This window comes from Callorhinus ursinus, unplaced genomic scaffold, assembly GCF_003265705.2.
Source record: "Callorhinus ursinus isolate GAN/ISIS: 27379988/994484 unplaced genomic scaffold, GSC_fseal_2.0 scaffold3, whole genome shotgun sequence".
Lineage (NCBI taxonomy): Eukaryota > Metazoa > Chordata > Mammalia > Carnivora > Otariidae > Callorhinus > Callorhinus ursinus.
Genome location: NW_027397065.1, coordinates 65,778,821 through 65,798,241, shown reverse-complemented (window position 1 = coordinate 65,798,241; position 19,421 = coordinate 65,778,821). Strand labels below are relative to the sequence as shown.

The 19,421-nt window shown below is 43.0% G+C and overlaps 1 protein-coding gene across 5 annotated transcripts in view; it reads right to left on the bottom strand.

The window, feature by feature from the left end:
• The window catches only part of PRLR (prolactin receptor), a 175,944-nt gene that overhangs the window by 43,237 nt on the left and 113,286 nt on the right, over positions 1-19,421 (bottom strand). The window lies entirely within an intron of this gene.

Here is a 19,421-nt window from a genome sequence, read left to right as displayed (position 1 = left end):
CAGCCGTGGCTGAATTCGGGGATTTGGCCACGCTCACCTGAAGCTCAGATTTGATGCTGTCTCATGGGTTCACATGCGCGTTGGCAGAAGAATGCTTTTCCAAGTGGGACTAACTTTTGGTGAGGATAAGGTTGTTCACTGGGCTGTCGGGTGTGGGCTTGTGTCACCTGGGCCGTGCCCATCGGAAATCACAGTTCCCACTTTGCTCCTTCCAGTATACCTGGCTCTGGGTTTTGTATAGGACGTTCTCAACTCTGGGATCTGACTGGCCTCAGTCTGGGGGGCACAAGGTGACAACTGCCAGTAGTACGGCTCTGAGTTAGAACAAAAATGACTTCAGGACTCGAATACAAAATTGGCCCCTCTACGTCTGCAGTTCCTTTTTAAAATTTGCTTTGATATATGGACCCTAATTCAGTGCCCAATTTTGTCTTGTGCATTCCACGCTACAATAATCTAGCTAGAGTGGTGGACCAAACAATGCCTTCAAATAAGTTCTATATCTTCAAAATTCAGAATCCTTAGGACTATCCCTGTGGAATCAAGTGCTGAATACTCTCCATGCTGACTCAGCTGATGGAGGAGAGAGTGACAAGGGGGGCCACTGAGGATCTCTCTCACACACCCCACTGTCTCAGCATTACTGCTACTGGCAAAGTGAATGGAGAGCCCAGACGTCTTTGCAATAAAAGCCTATGATGTGTTGAGATCCTTTTGGACATGAAACAGCCAGCTGCAAGGCACTTGATAATGAGGTGTCTGGCAAATCCAGAGCCCGTAACACAAATGTCTGGGGCAGCTTTCTCAAAAGCCACCAGTTTCTCTCCATTCGGTACAGTGATGCTGAATTTTTTGTTTTTTAAGACTCCGAACATTCTAGAATGCATTTTAGATTCTGACAATAATTTCAGGACTTATAGCCCTCTCTTTGATAATGTCTTAGGTCTGTTGAGAAGAATCCAGACTCCTTTTACCCTCTCGCAGGAAACCCTGAGGGGTCAGCTGAGGCTAGGGAAGGGTGCAGAGGGTGTGGAGCACAGGGAAAGCCTTCCACTGGGGGTAGAAAGTCTGGAATGCCAAGAGGCAGCAGTGATGACTCTGGGACAAGAGACCATAAAAGAGATCATGGCCCCAACACTCATTTCTGCAGTTCGACAAACATTAACTGAATGACAGGCTTTGGGCTCACTTCATTCATCCAACTGTTTATTCGTTCAGCATTTGTTAAGTGCCTGGCACATCATCAAGCCTTGTCATCCTCTGCCCCACTACTGCACCTCCTCTCAGTCCTGCCCTGTGCCTTGTGGAGGTGACTCCGGTGGCTCTTGCCCTTCAGCTTCAGCTTGGGCTCCACCCACAGGAGGGAGAGGGTGGGGTTAGAGCACATCAGGGTAGGATTTCCCTCCCTCCCTGCCTTCCTCGTGGCTTGGTCTTGGCAGTGGTTGTGTCTCTACCACAGCTCCAGTGGACCAGCCCTCCTTCCATGGCTCCAGCTATCACTGGGTCCCAGCAAAATCCCTCCCCGCCATCCCCTTCTGTGGAGAAAGGGTGGTGACAAATTCCCTTGTTAGTTCTCTCAACCTTGCCCCACGGGTATGTCAATGGGCTCTTGATTATATTCTCTTGAAAATCCTAGCTTGAGCATATCATCTTCTTCCTGTCTGACTCTGACCAATGCAGCCTTTTAATATGTGCTGAATTGTTTTCAGATTGCTCTGGACAGGCCAGAAAGATGTAAAGTTTTGGATATAGTTTCTAACACTAAGCTACGGCAGTGCAGGGTGGGGAGGCAGAACTTAACAGAAGCTCCTGGGGAAAATAATCTCAGAGATGTAGTCCTTTATACACTCTAGGATTACATGTCAGTCAAAGATCAACCTAATCTCTGGCCACATCATTAGAAGTACGGTATCCAGGACAAGGGAGGTGATAGCGTGCCTTCATTCTGCCTCCATTAGCTCCCACGTACAGTTCTATGTACAGACATATTAATTGTAAGTGTTTCAAGGCCTGCCATATACAGCAGAGGTCAAAAACTTTTTCTTCAAGGGCCAAATAATAAATGTATTTGACTTTGTAGGCCATAAGTTCTTTGTTGCAACTAGTCCGCTATTGTGCAAAAGCAGCCACAGACAATGGATAAATGAGTAGGCTTGGCTGTGTTCTAACCAACTTTATTTACAAAAATAAATGGGTAGCTGCATTTGGCTTGCAAGTTTTACTTAGCGGACTTCTGATATATAGGGAAAAAAATCTTTTTTTTTTTTCTCTTCTCTGGGTGTGTCCAGAAGGCAAAAGTTGGATCAATGTATAGAAATCACACAAAAGTAGATTCGTGCTAATTTTAAGGAAAACCTTTCTAATGGTGACTACCATTCCCAAGTAGAATGAGATGCTTCATGAGGCAGTGAGTGGGTTGCTCATTGTAAGGGTTTAAAAGAAAGGCTAAGTGTTGGAGAATAATTTTCTGCAAAGCACAAGAAGTAAGTCAGATGATGTGGGAGGCAACAGTTCCTCATATTCCTATATACTCAGCATAGTACTGCCCACATAGTAGCTCCTCTAGATTTTATGTCCCTCGAGGGAAGAGATTCTGTCATTCCTATCCTTGCATCTTGAATTCCTAGTATAGTGTTTTAAACATGGCAGGTGTGGCTGATACATGTTTTGTGAGCTTGGCTCTGTAAGTAAAATCCTGCTGACAGATGAGTGAAACTAATTTGTCTTTAATACAGTCATCACTATGAGTCATATTAAATTAGTTCAGTTATCTTTAATAAGCTTCAACATTTGAGGATTTTCACTGAAAAGAATGGATTTAACAGCCAACATTTATCGAGTTCTGAAAATATGCCAACTACTGTGCTAAGAACTTTAATAGGCATTCTCTTATTTAATTATCCCCCCAAACCTATGAGGGAGGTACCACTGTCATCCTATTTTACTGATGAAAAAACTGAAATTCAGAGAAGTCTCATAGCTGGTAAGTGGCATCACCAAAACAGGAATCTCTTTGATGCCTAAGGCTGTGGTCCAACCACAACTCCATCCTGCTTCTCATTCATTCATTCATTCATTCATCCATCCATTCATGCATTCATTATTTAACAAACATTGATTGGTTGCCTGTTATTTGCCAAGTACTGTTTCTTAGGTTCTGAAGACAGAGCGGTGAATATAAACAGATCAAGTCCATGCTCTGAAGGAACTTACATTCTGGCTGGGATTAGAGCAGGGGTAGATGTACTATTAAATGAGGAGATATTAAATGGTAATTCATCAGAAGACACAGAGATTAAAAAGATAATAAATAAGTCTTGTCCATACCAGAACTTCAGGGATAATCCCCTATTGGTGAATTTACCAAAGCTCTTTCTTGTTTACTGACATTACCCCAAGTTCAGTCCTTAGTCTTGATAAATTGTCAGATACACTCAGAGATTAAGAAAGAAGCTTCAAGCATTCTGGAAGATGATGGAGATCATATATGGCAATGTATACATGTATGTGTGATATGTGTATGAAGTCCCCAAAGGGAAAATAACCCAATAAAATATTCAAGAATCATACTTCATGGGCAGGTCGAATCTGAGCACCATTAAAATGGGAGACCAGAGGCAACAGATGGAAAGGGGTGGAAAGAGCTAATCCAGTTAACACAAAAATAAAGAAGAGGGGTGCTTGGGTGGCTCAGTCGTTGAGCATCTGCCTTCGGCTCAGGTCATGATCCCAGGGTCCTGGGATCGAGCCCCACATCGGGCTCCCTGCTCCGCGGGAAGCCTGCTTCTCCCTCTCCCACTCCCCCTGCTTGTGTTCCCTCTCTCTGTGTCTCTGTCTGTCAAATAAATAAATAAAATCTTAAAAAAGAAACCCATTTAAAAAAAATAAAGAAGAAAGATAATCCAGTTAAAAATGGGCAGAAGACATGAATAAATATTTTCCCAAAGAAGACATACAGATGGCCAACAGACCCATGAAAAGATGCTGCATATCACTCATCATTGGGGAAATGCAAATCAAAACTGCAATGAGCTATCACCTCCCACCTGTCAGAATGGCTAAAATAAACAACACAAGAAACAATGCAAACTGGTGCAGCCACTCTGGAGAACAGTATGGAGATTCCTGATAAAGTTAAAAATAGAACTACCCTACAATCCAGCAATTGCATTTCTAGGTATTTACCCAAAGAATACAGAAGTACTAATTTGAAGTGATACATGCACCCCAATGTTCGTAGCAGCATTATCTACAATAGCTAAATTATGGAAAGAGCCGAAATGTCCATCGACTGATGAATGGATAAAGAAGATGTGGTGTATATATATAAAACGGAATATTACTCAGCTATAAAAAAGAATGAAATCTTGCCATTTGCAATGCAACAATGTGGATGGAGCTAGAGTGTATTACGCTAAGCAAAGTAAGTCGGTCAGAGAAAGACAAATACCATATGATTTCACTCATGTGTGGCATTTAAGGAAAAACAAGTGAACATAGGGGGAAAAAGAGAGAGAGGCAAACCATAAAACAGACTCTTAACTATAGAGAACAAGGAGATGGCTACCAGAGGGGAGGTGGGTGGGGGATGGGTGAAATGGGTGACGGGATTAAGGAGGGCACTTGTTGTGATGAGCAAGGGGTGTTATATGTAAATGTCGAGTCACTATATTGTACAACTGAAACTAATATTACACTGTATGTTAACTAACTGTAATTTCAATAAAAAGTTGGAAGAAAAAATAAAGAAGAAAAATAACTTTTCTTCTCTTCTCTGAAACACAGAACTATGAAGAGCCTAAGTCTACCCTCCAGCCCCAAGTATCAAAAAATCAATATTTCTAACAAATGCTATAAACCAGAGAGTGTCTGACCTACAGACAAGGCAGAGGCAGACACACCGATTTGGGTCAAGGGAGAGGGCCTTGTTAAGGGGGAATAGAGCTGCCAGGATGCCTGGGAATTCAGGGAACCAAGGGAAATTCCAAAACTAATTTTAATTAGGATTGAGATTGAAGGAGAGGAAGCAAGGGTGCGAAGGGTAATATGGGGTAAAGCCAACAACTTGTCAGGTCCAAGAGGCAAGTCCTGACTGGGAATGGCGAACAGAGCCCAAAGGTCAGGGCCTAAGTAAACATGAGCCCAGAGAAGGAAGTTAGAGTCCGGCACTTTGTGTCTTTTTGGGTACCAACAACCAGGGGCAGACATGGATGGCCTAGTTAAAGGCAAAGGATAAGAATCAACAAGTAGTAGTAATACTTTTGCAGTTCTAGAATTCCTTTGGTTAGTAGACTGCAAATCAGTTTTCAGATTAGTGAATTTGTAGAACATCAGCATAGTCTTTTTAGAACATTGGCTAGAAAACAGAACAATAATAATGAGTTAACATGTACTGATTGCCAGACACTGCTTTTAAAGACTCTCATATAATCTTCACAAGTCCATTTGGAGCACTGAGCTCCTTAACAGAGACCTAATTAAAAAATGATTAAAAACAGAAGTGACATTTGGAGGGAAACTATAAAATGTTATCATCGTAAAGGAGTACTAGTCATTCATTGACTCATTTACTCACATGTTTCTGCAGTCATTAGTTATTGAGCACCTAATATATGTTGGGTACTATTTAGGGTCTGTGCATGGATGATTTTTATTGATTTCATTGTTATACTGGCAGGAGAAGGAGCAAAGGATTGTGAGTTGGAAAATCGGGCTTCCATTTCTAGCTCTGCCTCTAGCTGGTGCTATTAGGGTCCTTGGACATGTCACTTTTCTTATTGGTTTAATGTCCTAGTGTAGAACAAGAAGCCAGGACCACATGATGCTTGACATCTTTTAGAATTTAACATTAAAGAATTCGGTAGCTTCATAGTACATTGCAATTTATAATGAATATTCACTTATATTCTATCATTATACTCCCACCCCCATCAGGTAAATAATAATATTTATTATGAAGCTTTAGATAGAGGTGGGAATTTGTCAGGGCTTGAACCAAGTTCCTCTTCTCTTTCCACTGGAACCCTCTGCCTTCTGTGTATGAGTTCATGCTTAATTTCCCAAAGAATTATAAGAGAGCTGGGTGCAAATATTAGAGGAAAAGGAAGAGAAATAGAAGAGAAGGAGAAGTTGAGAGTAAAAGGAAGATGTGCCAACTCTCAGGGGCTTTGTGCTTAATCTCTGAAATCATTCAGGGCTTCCGTGACCACTGAGAAAGTATATCCAAAGGCACAAGAAGAGAAATCCCCTAACTGGAGGAAGTTACATAGAAGCAGATTTGAGTTCAATAAAAGAGTAGTAAAGTGCCTCATGGGACAGTCCACCTGCCCATTACTGGGGAGAACCACAATGAACAGGTCATGTTAGGAGGCAGAAGGCCTGGCCTCAAGAGAAAGAATAACTTTAATGATTATTGTGTCCCAATCCTGATATGAACTATCTGGTAAGAGACAACCTCCCTAAGTGGAGACTATACGAAACGCTAGAAGTGTTGGGCAATTGGATCATGGCTGGAAGATCACTAAGGGGACTGATTTCAACTCTGAAATGCTGTGATTCTTAGAGACTGTAGGCTTACAATTTAAACTGTAGTCCATAATCCCTAAACTCCAGAATTTAGATATTACTGAAATCATCTGCTAGGAAAATTCAAGGCTCCTTTCCAGCTACTGATATTCAGGCCAAATTCCTCAATTCGTTTTTTTCCAAGAAGTTCCTTGTATGGGTCCTTGGCAGGATATCCACCCTGACCCCCCTGGTCTTGGCATTTCTGACCTCTCGTTCTTGACAAATATCCAGGATGGGAACTTCTCTGGAGGTCAGAGCTAAAGCCAAAGTTGGACCAACCTACTGAAACTCTAGTCCTACCAGTCAGTAGATTAACAGGGAGCCCCTTGCATTTGTCCTCTGCCCTTGTTTTCCAAAGTGTTTCCCACCTGCTAGCTCTACCAGAAACATATAGGTCAACTGGTATTCTCGGAGGGTGACAACTTTAACAAGAGAAGGGATGGAGAAGGCTTTGTGACAGTGAAGCACTGTGAAAGGTTAGGACTTGTATGACTGTTGCAACCTGCCCAAGGTCACAGTATAGCAGAACCATATCTAAAGCAGGTTACTTCAAATCCTTCTGGGAGTGAGTGCAAAGTAAATAAAAGTTATTACTGATAATTTAAAAAGAACCGAAGTCCAGGTCTCCTTGATTGACAGCAGGATTTTATAAGCATGACAACATCAGATTGGGATCACTGAAAAGCAGAGTAATTGTTCCAGTCCAGTGAAGAGCCACAGCATTAATGTGAGTCTGCACAAATTGGCCAACAGTCATCTTGACTGGGGCAACCAGAGAGGTTGGAGGCAGGGATGAGGCTGCCACCAGCAGTGGACCTGAACAACATGGCTTCTTATTTTAGCTCAGAGACTGCAAGTGTAAATCCACCTTCCTGAAGAAGCTTATAGTATCTACAAGCTAGCGTCACACTCCTAACTGAAAGGACAATAAAAAACAACCTGCAATTGATGAGAAGACATTATCCAGAATTTTCAAGGAATTGGCTTAAAAAAAATAATCCCCAACTGATTGCAATATTAAGAACATTTAAAAAATGTTACCTCCTTCCCGATCTCTAAATCCCCATGAGCGGGCTTATGAAAAGTTCTTTATGCACGTGAAACCATTAATACTGTAAGTGGGGAAAGAACATACTCTTTTAATTAAAATAGCAGATTGTTATGATTGCAGTAATATGAATCAAGAACACCTTTTTACCTAGAAATATAAGAGAATAAATATTTCCTGGTTTTAGTATTCAAGGTTTAGGATTATTTAGGATTAGTAGCCAAAATTGTTTCTATTTTATACTGTATAATCAGGGAGATTGTTTAGAGAGGAATGTTAGGAGGAAAATCTGTATTAGCTTTCCGATGACTTCAGCCAGTTGGGGACCACTGAAATGCTATTTGTCTCTGGCCCTTGAACTGTTTTCTCCCTCACTCTTGGAGCAGCACAGCTAATGACCCTCACAGAGTAGCAAATAACTGGCGTGTGTCAATGCTGATACTTCTGTTTTTCAATCTAGTTGTTTGTTTGACTATCAGATGTTGCTTTTTTTAGGGGTAGTTGAACTTGGTGGAATGATAGGCTGTGCTTCTGTTTACTCTTCTGCTCCCAAGACTAAAAGCGCTGATGGTGGGTGAGTGGTGATGGTAATGGGGACATCTGAAACCATTAATTTGAGACCTGAAATGTTAACATGGGCACAAGAGACTAATTCCCCAGCTGATGGAAATGAGTCAACATATCATCTTTAGCTCGAGGGTGCCCTGCAAAGTAACCCTATTGCATCAACCATTCATTATTAAAACAAATTAGTGTGTGCTATTATGGTGATGTCCCAGCATAGAGCATATTGGTTAGCATGACACGTTGCATTTTGGTGAGACTGTCCAGTGGATATGTACAAAATTTAGAACCAGACTGAAAGGCATATAAATGTGACTTAGGCCACTTTCTAGTCATGTGCCCTTGAGGAGGACATAAGTTCCTCGTATCTCAATTTCTTCATCTGGGAAGTGGGAATACCGTTAGCCACCTCTTTAGATTTTTGTGGAGATTGGATGCACAGTATCCAGAAAATAGCAAGCAATTAATACATACTAATGATATTAACGATTAACATTGATAGAACATTTAGTATGTGCCAGGGATTATAGAAATCCTCAAAGCTTCTCCAGGAAATAAGAACTATTATTATCTTCACTTTGCTGATGAGAATGACACGGGTGAAATACTTGCCCAACATCCAAAAGCTAGGAAATGGCCATGCCAGAGTTCTAGAACCTTCAGTCTGGCCACTACTCCCCGTATAAGGAGAACAGACAGCCAGGGTTTCACAAACTTGGGTAAGAACTGCCTGAATATGGATCCCAGGGCACCATCTAAGACCTGAGGAACTTCTTTGCTCCTCACGCCTCCTCTTTTCCATGTCTCCTCCTTCATACCTGAGCCAGAAGCAGGGAAAGAGATTGACACACGAGACAGGTGGGTACAACCAGCAGACCCCTGGCAGACCAGCTAGAGTGGCTCAGCCTCACACTCAGCTGTGAACTTGTAGGCAGGTGCTACATTCTGTGTTCACATCATTGACAAGATCTCATACACTCTAAAGTTATTTTATTAGAAGGGAGGGGTGAATACTTTCAGATACAGATCCACTCTATCAAGAGAATTAAAAAACACAAATAAAAACATCATGATCTTATTATGCTATTATCATTAGGTCATCCTGCAGACATCCACTGTCCACACACTTAAATAGAAATCATTTTTTTTCTATCAATACTAAATTCCCTTAAGTCCAAGGTATTAAGATCAGGAACTGTTTTATGCGCTCATACCTACAGCTAAAAAGGTGCCCAAGGTAGATTACAGAGATCATGACAGTTTGTCTTTTAATTAAAATACCTAGTGTGCTATCCAGCAATTGATGAACGGATACACAAAATGTCGTATACCCTTATTATGGAATATTGTTCGGCAATACAAAGGGAGTGACATACTGACACCTGCTACAACATGGACAAAGCTCAAGAACTTTATCCTAGGGGAAAGAAGCCAGCCACAAAAGATTTCGTAGAGTGTGATTCCATGTCTGTGCATTGTCCAGAAAAGGCAAATCTACAGAGGCACAAAGTAGATTCATAGTTGTCAGGGGCTGCAGGGGAGGGTAGAAAGGAGACTGGGAATTTACTGCTAATGTGTAATCAGTTCCTTTTTGAGGCGACGAAATGCTTTCAAATCAAATTTTGAAAATGGTTGCAGAACTCTGTAAATATACTAGAAACCACTGAACTGTATGCTTTAAACAGGTGAACTTTATGGTATGTACATGCAATCACAATAAAGCTGTTCAAAAGAAATGTTAGTGTGTAATTGCCCCTACTTCCTTGCAATAACGATAATAGTCTTTCACGGTCAGCCGCCCTCAGTATTACCAATACTCTTCTTTGGATAAACAGTGATGAACGTGAAAGCATTCATGCCCCCCTTCCCCCCTCCCCACCTCCACAAAGCCTTAATAATTAATCTTGTCCTCATTTGTAAAATGTCTGTCAAGTATTTGACTGCTAGGAAGTCAGAGCTCCAGAGATAATTGACCTTCCATTTATGAAGTACAACTTTTAGGCCAAAATCTGCCTCCGTCTCTGGCCCCTGCCCTGTGTTGTCTTTCTTTTCCTTCCAAAACGTCACTGCTGAGGACTCAGTGTTCCAAATCATAGCTGACCTAGGGCAAGGCTCTGTGACTCCAGATTGCAAAAGGAACCAGAACCATCGCTAATAAATACAAAGCAGGATAGATAAAAACTGACGGGAAAAAGAAAAATGGTGGCACATTCTCATCCACATTTCTGGATGATGGTGGTGGCAATGCAGGCAGCTTTCACTTCAAGAGTGGGCATCCCAATAGGAGTTAGACGAGAACAGGGATACCAACTGAGAGAACTCAGAAAAATTATGGCTGGCATTTAGGCGTGGAGGGAAAAAAGTTTTCATTTGCGTGTCCTGGATTTGTTCCACGTGCTGTTCAAGCCACTAAATCAATGGCAAAACTGTGTCCTTTGGATTGAAATCCCCATCCAGTTTCTAGAGATTGAGAGTCTTGTTTTCTACTCCGCTTTCCTGCTTGCCTAACTGAGCTGCCTGGACACAAGTCACCGTGGAGTTCTGCCACTCGGACAGAGCCCTGACTCTCTGTTCCGTGTCTCCGGTTCAAGAAGGACAGGGAGGATTTATGCAAAGATCAAGCGATCAACCATGGCGAATGTAGAGCTGGGGCTAAATGGGTTTTAAGATAAGTTGGGGTTTAACTGGTTTTAAGTTGGGGCTTAACTGGTTTTAGCTGGATTTAAGGAGGCCCTGAAATCTGGAAAGATTCCAGTACCTTGGCTACATCCACTTCATCATTCGGAGATCACTACATCATGTAAGTCTTGATCACTTTACCCAAGATTAATGTTTTCTTCCCCCTTTGACACCGATTTCCTCTTTCTTCTTGTTTCTTCCTCTTCCTTTACCTTCCATCCTCTGCCAGTGGCAGGTAATGTGCCAAGCAGGGGGGTGGGAGTGGGCACAGGGCTTTGATTCTGCAAATACACGTTCACTGTCCCCCCATCTCCCTGAGGACCTAATCCTCATGGGGAGAGATTGAGAGAGAGAGAGAGAGCGAGAGAGAGAAGAGAAGAGAGGAGAGGAGAGGAGAAGAGAAGAGAAGAGAAGAGAAAAAAGAGAAGAGAAGAGAAGAGAAGAGAAGAGAAGAGAAGAGAAGAGAAAAAAGAAGAGAAGAGAGCCTGTGGCACCAGGAAATCTATCCAGAATCCAAGAAGCCCAGTGATTTACTCTGACCATCTGCAACCAGACAAAGTTTGGATGCTTGCTTCAGAATGCAGAGCGTGAAGGCAGAGCTTGCTAGGTTTATTAAGGGTGCCTGGTAGGATTTGTTCGTGGGTCTGAACATCCTCAATGACTAGCCTGTGCAATTCTGATGAGCACCCACCTGTTGGATGATTACCCTTTGGCAAGCTGACTCTGCAGGCAGATTAGTATTTGCCTTGTGATATACAAGGCCCCAAGTGCCCCCCACTCCCATCTAAAAAACCCCTCAATAATTGGATAACTTGCTTGTGGCGGTGGTTGGATTTGTATGGTTTGACTTACTTGGTTTACAGCTCAAATTCTTGCAACAGAATTAAAATGGCTACATTCAAAGCAGCTGTGGTTTCAGCAAAGCAAAGTGAATGAGCCAGGAGAGGGGGAAGAATTGAGAGGGGTGAGGGCCAATGCGACAGGGTGAGCTGTGGGGGGGGTGGAGGGGGTGAGCCATGAACCCTGAGCAGCCCTTCCCACTGCAAGCCTGGCTCTCCCCAACCATCACTGCTTTGGCAGCACCTGGCTTCACTTGGGTTCTGTGGCTCATGTCACACAGGATGGGACATGGATTTCTGAGGGAGCTGGCCCTGGCCACAGAGCTTGGGCTGTACTCTTAATCCTTCTTGTCAAAAATCACTTTCCAGACAGAAATGGAATTTTAGCTCTAAAACTGTGTAAAGTCAGGAGCCTAGCCACAACAGAGGGCGCAGATGGAAACCTCACAATGTTACTTGTTTGGACCGTATTATGAGGTAACTGTATTCCCCACAAACGAGATGATAAAGTCTCCCCTCAGAATGTGACCTTATTTGGAAATAGGGTCCTTGGAAATGTATTAGTTAAGATGAGGTCATACTGGTAACAATGGGCCCTTAACCAACGGTGACTGGAGTTTTCATAAGAAGTAAGAGAAGAGACGTGCATATACATGTAATGATGGAGATGCAGAGTGGAAGGGCACAGCCTGCAAGCCAAGGAAGGCCAGGGATTGTGGCCACCTCCAGACGCTCGCAAGAGGCGAAGAAGGATTCTTCTCAGACCCGGAGTCCAAGGGGCAACCTGGTCCTGTTGAAACCTTGATTACAGACTTCCAGCTTCCAGAAGTGTGAGAAAATAAATGTTGTTTCAAGCTATCCAGCTGTGGCACTATGTTCTGGAAACCCCAAGAAACTAATACAGATGGTTTGTACCTGAGTGGCCCGGTGTGTTTATACAAACATCTTTCTGTGACCAATTCATACTTCTTTTATGAGCCAATTTAAAACTTGAGAGTATTTTTAATTAGTGAAAGTAGTTAGAATGTATAGGATTTGGTCAGCCTGACTAATATGGACACAGCACATTCTTATTCTGGTGCAGCATCTATGCTTCTTCCAGGGGGAAAGTTGTTAATGTCCTGAAGAAGCCAGTGATGGTGTTTTGAGTTCACTGCTCTGAGATCTTGTGAATTTTTATTAAAGGAGAGCTCTAACCACTGGAAGGAGCTTTAAGGATGATTAAGGAGATTTGGATACTGGACAAATGCAAAACCCACATGGGCAAAGGGGGGCTCAAAGCATATTTAACTTCTGGTACTTGCCCAGCAGGAATGAAAGGAGGTGTGGAGGGAGTCATAGAACCTCCCCCTTCAATCTTCATTCTGCCTTTGATGTTGCCATTAGTATGTGTCCCCAGCAAAGTCACTAAAACCTCTCAGGGCTTCCATTTTTCCCTCTCAGGGGAAATTGCTTTCAGTTTACCAACCTATCCATATAACATGGGGCAAGGAAAAAGTAAATTACCTCAACCTCCTCATCCCAGATCTTTAGAAAAAGCTTTGTGCAGCCTCTAAAGCTTTTGGTCCCTTGGCTCTATGCCCAGAACACTCAAGACCCTGAACATCTGCATACTCCAGGATCTCGATTACTTTTTCTAGAATATAGACTCCATATTCAGAGAGGGTGCCAACCCAAAAGGCATCTTGTGAGATCTGGATAGATTACTGTATACACTGTTTTATTATTTTTTTAAAAAGCAAATCCCAGACATCAGGTTACTTTATCCCTACCCATTTCAGTATGTATATCTAGCAACTGTGACCATATTCTTATATAACCATCGTGTTATTTTCATATCTAATATAATTGATAATAATTACTTGGTATCATCTAATATGGATCTGGTTGTATATTTACAATTCAAAATAGGAAAGAAATTAAAGAATTAGTCTGTAAATTCTTGAGCTGGGAGGAACCTCACATAAGTAACTGCTATTAATACCCACTCAAGACAGAAGGCTACTTGTCCTGTTTTTATATATAATATAGAATGTTAGCACATAATGAGAAATTTTGGTGATCACTCGGCTCAACTTTTCACTTGACAGATGGGAACACGGAAGCCCTGTAAAGTCATGTAACATGCATGGTTATATGGCAAGTTAGAGACCAAGGTAGGACTGTTACCCAATCCTCTGATCCCAATCCCATAGCAGACTGTTTCTTCAGGAATGGAGATGCCACAAGCTTTCTTAGTAAGCAAATCTATTATTTAATTCTGAAGTTACTGTCTCTGGCTCACTAAACTTTCAGTTTACTGCATTTTAATCTTGTTTCTTCTATGGCAATAGAGTCTACCTAACCTGAATTTTCCTTCTTTCTTTTTTTTTTTTAAAGATTTATTTTACTTATTTGAGAGAGAGAGAGAGGGCACACACGTGAGCGTGTGGAGAGCAGGAGAGGGAGAGAGAGAGAATCTCAAGCAGACTCCACGCTGAGTGCGGAGCCCCACCCGGTGCTTGATCTCACAACCCTGAGAAATCAGGAGTCGGATGCTTACTGGACTGAGCCATCCAGGCACCCCCTGAATTTTCTGTTAACTAATCTGGCATGCCTTTGGGGACCATCACTAAGTTGTGTGTTAGGCTCTTCCTAGAGACTGAGTAGCCCTGAGTCTGATCCTTTGCTCACGGGGTTTGCTTTCTCTCCTTACAGACCATGCACCAGCAGATAGGGTCTCTGGGCTATTGAAGCACAAAGTGGATAGAAGCACAAAAAGGTCTTACTCCAAAGAGCTCACACTCATTTTTGCCAAATAGTTACAAGAATATGCCATCAAAATAGAATGCACTCAGACACAGGCCATATGGTCTTTTAAACTATCTTTATGAAAAAACAAACCACAAAACTCTTCACATTTGAAGATGGAAAAGAAACCAGGGAGCTGAGACAGAGCTGGAATTGGGCGAGCTCTGGAAATGTTTACTGAGATGATGAGGTGTTGCTGGAGGGGTCCCGATGGGTACTTTCTCCTTGGATTATCACACAAGGATCTGGCACCATGGAGAGTTCTTTTGCTCTCACTTGACTGTGGAGAACAAGGTGGTGAATAAGTTAGAAAATCCCCAGGGCCCGAAGTTGTATCTGGATAAATTAAAACACCGAGTTACAAAGTTGAAGATTAAACTGACAACGAAAAATCAGCAGATGAATCAATTATTTTGATGCCAGGATGCCAAACTGCCAGTCTGACCGCTGTTTTCCCTGAAGTAAGCAACTACCCTTCTGGTTGTCTCCTGGTAATAAATTACAGCACAACCTCAGTTAAACTGGGGTTTAATTCAATTAGCTGAAAAACTGTGCTTTCTGTCACATTCTACTTTTAGATGAAAAGTCAAGTGGCAAGACAGTAGCCTGCCAGGTTCAGGGATTTATTAATACAACCACTAAGACAGTGGTTCCTAAAATCTGTTGCACATTGGAAGCACCAGGAAACCTGAAGACGTACTGATTCCTGTCTCCCTTGCCACCAAACATTCTGATTTAATGGAGGGGCCACCCGAACATTAGAATTCTAATGTATGACAAAGTTGGAGAGCCACTGTTCTAAAGTATTTCTTAAGGCTGGGGTGATGCATCCTAGTCACCTACCCCATGTACATAACCTAGGGTCAAGGGACATTTTTCTTTTCCCCTTTGAATCTACTGATCCAAAGAAGAACAATCCATTTAAGCCTACATAAAGAAAAATATAATTTAATGTGGTTTAGAGTTTTGTGTTATTTTTTCCTTAGCGTTCTATTCTGTTGCTTTTAAAATTAAGAATCAGGAAACAAATACTTCTTTACTATTTGGTCAGAAAAACAAACTAATTCTATCCTAGTGAAATCAGCTAAGGAAAAGCAAAAGGCAGGAGAGAGGGAGAGAGAGAGAAGAAGCGTATGGAGGACGAGAGGCACAGAGGGCAAATCAAAGCTCAGAGCTGCTTGCTGTCTGGGCCCCTCGACTTCCTCAGCACATGCATGCAGCGTTTCTGGCTGTCTTGTCCTATAAGCCTCCCGGCAGAGTTTTGGGTGTACTGGCTTCTCGTGAGAAGGGAGGAGTGTAAAAGCAATGGAAGGGAGACATAGTTGCCACACTTCGGCTGATCTGTTCCATTTTATTGGTTTATTTCTGTTTCTGCTTCTGATCTTGTTCTGTCTTGATTATGTCAAGCTCTTGAGCCCTGACCCTTCTTCCTTGTCCTGGATCACTTTTCCCACTTGACTCCACAAACTCTCATCCCAGGCTTCTGAATCTCGGCTTGTCCTCGTTGTACCCTGCCATCTGCTTAAGAGGGACTTCATGCTCTTCCTGCTAAGATGGCCTGTGGCTTCTCTAGCCAGAACCCAATCCCCGGATTTTCTCATCATCTTTGTTAGACATGGCAGTTGTGATGCCTGCCCCAACCCGTGCCCCTTCTGATGGAGCCTGCCCCAGACGGCCATATTTTGTACTGGACATTGCCCCCCCCACTGGCCGTCTCCATGTGCCTGTGGTCTGACCAGGATCCCAGGGCAGCTATTACATGGGATTGTCAGGGCCCTAGGAGGGTGCCTGGTGTGAAAAGCTCTTCCTGAAGAGGGGAGAGCAGTGATAATCAGACTCCTCACCTTGGGAATTTGAGCCGGGAAATGTAAAAAGAAAAAGAAAGCAGCAGGAAGAGTAGAAGTTGAGAAGCTATAAAGTAGAAAGACACCAGAGTAGCTGTGGTTCTAGAGTGAACTGAAACTACCCTCAAACTGAAATGGTGAATGAGCAGAACTCTGAGGTAGAGAAATAATATACAGAATTAACATAGAAAAAAACCTTCTGAGAATTTGATGAAAGCCATGCAGTACCCTTTCCCAAATGTTGGCCCCCCACAAAAAAATAAATAAACAAACATGACAACTATATATAATATCATATATATATGTATATATATATATATTTTTTTTTTGTAAATATTTTTCGGAGTTGATGGACTCCTTGAGGTCCTTGAACCTCCTTCACGTTCATGAAAGCCAGTTTAAGAGCTTGCAGGGGTACAAGGTAAAGAAATTAGTTGGTTGTGAGAAGAGAGGCAAATAGATCAGGAGGAGAATCTCCAGAGCAGTTTTGTGTTATTTTTCTCAGTCTTGGCACTATTGACGCTTTGGCTGGTTATTCTGTTGCTGTGCTTTTGCAGGATGTTTTGCAGCATCCCTGGACTCGACTTACTAGATGCCAGTACTAAGTGCCTAGTCATGACCATAAAAAAATGTCTCCAGATATTGCCAAATACCCCCGGGAGGCAGAACTGCCTCTGGTTGAAAACCATGGCCTTGAAAGGTCACTGATTCATGGGAAAGGCAGCATCAGGGTGAAGACCTTTGAACACTAACTGGAGAGATCCTTGGAACTAAACTTGGATCTTGTTTCCAGTCCTTGAGAGACCCAGTTCTTACTCGACTCCTGTCTGCCTCTGACGGGCCCACCCTGAGCCTTGCTGGTTTCCACTGTAATGGCCGTCCACATGAGTATCTCTTCTTCACTCTGGTTCTCCTACTTCAGTGTACATCAGAATCACCTAGAAGGCTTGTTAAAACACAGATTGCTAAACTGCACCCCATAGTTTCTGATTCAAAGATTTGGGGTAGGCCCTGAGATTTTACATTTTTATTAATTTCTCAGGTGATGCAGATACTTGCTCGCCCAAGGTCAATGCTTTGAAAACTACTGCCTTCCAGAGGGGGGAAAAACACCTGCCTAAAACTCGTCCTTGAGCTCTGAGAGCGGAGGCAGTTGGAAGGAAGGACACAGACTGAAAAGAAAAAGTGAGATCAGATCAAAGGCTGTGAACCCGTGTTGTTCAGTAGTGCAGGGTACTATCCGCAAGCATTTACTGACAATGTGAACTGAGGCACACTTAACACTTTTTAAAAATCCTCACTGTGACTTGGAGATAACAATAGCTGATGACTGGCCTCGTTTTACTCGTAAAGAAAAGGAGGCTGAGGGGTGGAGCAGGATGGCGGAGGAGTAGGAGGCCTGGATTTCGTCTGGTCCCAGGAATTCAGCTGGATAGGGATCAAACCATTCTGAACACCTACGAACTCAACAGGAGATCGAAGAAAAGAATAGCAACAACTCTCTGAACAGAAAAGCGACCACTTACTGGAAGGTAGGACGTGCGGAGAAGTGAATCCGAGGCGATATTTGGGAGGATAGACGGCGGGGGAGTCGGCCGCTTCTGGCAAGTGATAGAGCCGCGGAGCACAAAATCAGAACTTTAGAAGTCGGCTCCGCTGAGGGACGTCGCTCCAGTGGCTAAGCGGGGGGGGGGGGGGGGGAACCCTCGCGGGACAGTGTGGTCTCAGGACCCTCGGGGTCACAGAAAGACCAGGGGTACCTGAGTGCAGCAGAGCTCCCAGGTATCGGAGCAGGGAAGCCGGCTGCAGAGACGGAACCAAGGCGCAGGCTCTCAGCTCGGGGTTGCCATAAACTGTGATCCGCGGCCCAGTCGGGCCACTGCTCCTCCAGCAGGGACCCAACAAGCGGCAGATCCTCGGAGACTCCCCTTCCTCCCTCGGGAGGAGCAGCGCGGGAGCGCACCGCAGGGATCTCCTGGGTTTGGAGACTCCACACGGGGTCGGGTACCAGAGATAGAAAGGCTCGGTCACAGGCCGGGTGAGCACGGAGTGCGGCCGGAGACCAGGGAGACGGGAGTGATTGACTGCTTTTCCCTGGGGGCGCACTGAGGAGCGGGCCTGAGTTCTCAGCTCCCCCAGGGCGGAAATTGGGAGGCTACCATTTTCACTCTTCTCCTCCAAAGCTGTACGGAAAGCTTGCAGGGAACAAAAGCTCCTGAGAGGAAACCCGAGCAGATTGCATAGCCCGGACCGACAAGGGCCGGGCAATTCCGCTTCCAGCAAAGACCTTTGGTAACCACGGCAACAGGCCCCTCCCCCAGAAGATCAGCTCGAACAGCCAGCAAGCCAAGACCAAGTTTACTGATCAAGGAGAAAGGCAGAACTCCAGCGCTAGGGGAATACTACATATAGAATCCATGGCTTTTTTACCATGATCCTTTAGTCTTTCAAAGTTATTTTTTTAACTGTCTTTTTTTTTAATTTTTCTTTTTCCCTTTTTCAACCAACATCTTATCAATCCCTTTTTAAAAAAATTTTTTTATTTTTCATTTTTAGAGTCATATTCTTTCCCTTCATAGTAGTTACCCTTATTTTGGGCATATATATATAAGTTGTTCTCTCTTTAAAGTTTTGAGATACAGTTTCTTCTAATGGATCAAAATATACCCTGAATCTCTAGTGTATGGCTTTGTTCTAGCCTCCTGCCTGATCACATACTCTCCCTTTTTCTCTCTTTTTTAAAATCCTCTTCTTTCTTTTTTCAAACAACTTCTTATCTTATCAATTCCTTTTATAAAATTTTTTATAATTTTCATCTTTACAGTCATATTCCATCCCTTCATCATATCAACCCTTATTTTTGTACATATATAAGTTTTTCTTTCTTTAAAATTTTGGGAGGCACTTTCTTCTAACAGACCAAAATACACCCCAAATCTAGTGTGTGGCACTGATCTATGCACCAGCTTGATCATATTTGATCATATTCTGTTTTTTTTGTTTTGTTTTTATCTTTTTCTTTTTCTTTTTTCTTTCTATCCCATTCTTTTCCCCTGGTTTCAGGTCTTTTCTGATTTCTATAGAGTATAT